This window comes from Orycteropus afer, unplaced genomic scaffold (genome assembly GCF_000298275.1).
Source record: "Orycteropus afer afer isolate SDZICR_OR568_19922 unplaced genomic scaffold, OryAfe1.0 scaffold00361, whole genome shotgun sequence".
In the NCBI taxonomy this organism is placed as follows: Eukaryota; Metazoa; Chordata; class Mammalia; order Tubulidentata; family Orycteropodidae; genus Orycteropus; species Orycteropus afer.
Window position 1 is genome coordinate 1,550,287 of NW_006921948.1, and position 2,427 is coordinate 1,552,713.

Sequence of the window (2,427 nt, forward strand, 5' to 3'; positions counted from 1 at the left end):
TTGAATCTGGAAGCACAGGGAGATGATAAACACCAGGCTTTGACTTCACAAGAAGTGGTCTCAAACCAGTAGTACAAGAGATGTGGGGGTGAAAAGAAGGAAGGAGGGAGTGGTACATATGAGTTTAGGTGTCATCGTTTCTGCCCTCAGTCCTTTCTCAAAAATATAGGGAACTCATCCCTTGAGTGAAACAACAGACTTCAGTTCCCATCTGTATTAAGGACTATTCAGTTACAAGGGACCAGTCACAGAAATTCACTCCAAGAGGCTCAAGGCAAAAGCTGATTTATTATAAGGCCACAGGGGAGTCTCCCAGAAATCGATCGTAGGAAATAAATGTGGAATTCATGGAAAATAGAAAATCATCAGGCCGTTCCTGTCTTTTGTATCTGTGTGCCCCCCCACTTCTCTCTTCTTTGTGCTCTTTCACTCTGAAGCCCCATGGTGTCCATTCTCTGTCCCTCTCTCCCTCTGAGCCTAGTCCTTTTCTCTGGGTAGAATGTTTCATCTGGGTGCACATGTACCACCGTGTGACTGATCCCAGGTTCCCAGGACTTCCCTCAGTAGTTCCCAGTCAGGCTGTCCATGTTGGCATCCTGAACCTGCTATTTCTATTCGTGTCTCCCTGGCCAAGTCACTTAGCTTCTGCTTTCCTCTGTTTCCTCATCTGTAAAAATACCCAGCTGACTAGGATGCAATGAAGATGAAATCGATTAATTCATGTAAAATTCTTCCAAGAGCGCTGCCCAGTAGCTGAGTCATTCAGGCTCTTTATCGAATTCTGTTTTTCTCAATGAGAGATTCCGATGCGTCCCACTCTGACACTAACTTGCTATATGACTTTGACCAACTTCCTTCTACATTAGGGGTTCCAGTTTCCTCAAAAATAAAGTGTGATGTTTGGATTTGATTCATCCGAAGAGCCCTGCTCCTGCTAAGCTTCTGTTGTTCTGTGAAACAGCTTCCCTTTATCTTGACAAACCCAGACAAGCATTAAAACTCACTTACAGTGTAGCTCCTGGACACCTTTATAAATAATATGCATTAAGCAGTTAAGTTCCGAGAGTTAAAGGTAAATCTAAATCACAACAGATATAAATATATTCTCAAATCCTCTACCCCCTGCACCCTACTCCTAGGGGGAGAAGGTTAAATTTAGCTACATTTCTGTAAGGCTTAAAAGCATAAGGCACTGATTTGGCACACCAAATACACCCCACAATAAATATGCATTTGCTTAGAAGCCTAAGTCGTTTAGATAGTGACTGGCTGGAAGAATTAAAATGGAAAGAGAAATTAGCAAGAAGAAGTGAGAGGAGGGATGAAGAATTAGCAATCTGCATAGCTTCCCTTTGTCTCTATTAGGAGACACAATCTGGCCATGTGCTGATACTATGCCACAGGCTGTTGAGAGCAGTGTGCGTGCGTGTGTGTGTGTGTGTGTGTGTGCGCGCGCGCGCGCGTGCGTGCCCGTGTGTGTGTGTGGGGGGGGGGTAAGAGTAAATAAATGCAAGGACATTTTTCACTTTGCCTTGTGCTATTTGTTTCCAAAGGGGACGCATCCCTCCCAACTAAGCATTTCTCTATATACATACAACACCGGAGGACATAACCCACCTTGGCAGGAAAACAGAGCAGCAGCATAGCAATTAATAAAGCAGTTTAGTACAGCCCCCCCTCCCCCTACTCCTGTGAGATTTTCAAAGCTGCCGGATCTGAAGCTTTGTCAACTAACAAAAGGAGCTGCTTCCTACCTAAGCCAACAGAAGCTCCTTTCTCCAACCAAAGCTCCAAGCTCCACAGAGAAATGCAAGCTGCCCCTCTGGGAGCTGGGAGGGTGTCGGCGGGTGGGAGACGGACTGGTGTCTATTCTGAGTGCTCTCTAAAGCATTTCAAATGAATGTATATGAAATTTCCATGGTGTTTCACTGTGAGGAAGTAAATGCTTAAATGTGCTATCCTTTTCCATTTAGTTACCCACTGATGACTTATGTTGTCCAAATGAAACTGAACTTACATACTTGTGTAAAATAGTTCATAAAAAGGTCATGGCTAATAGCTACAGTAAAAGGAATCTGGTTGCAACTGCTTCAAAATTTTCCATCTAGTATTTTTTGCCTCTTCCTAAATATATACGTAATATAATACCTATCATAAATTTAAAACTCTTATGTTAAAATGTGTGTGGAAATAATTGCCTAATGGGTATGGAGCTTTATTTTAGGGTGATAAAAATGTTTTGGAACTAGATGGAGGTGGTGGTTCTACAACACTGTGAATGTACTAAACGCCTTGAATTGTTCCCTTTTAACGTGGTTAATTTTATTTTTATTTCATGTGAATTTCACCAAAATAAAAATAAATGAGTAAAAATAAAAAATGGGTGAACAGATATTTGTAATAATTTCATGATTACTATTTTCTTTT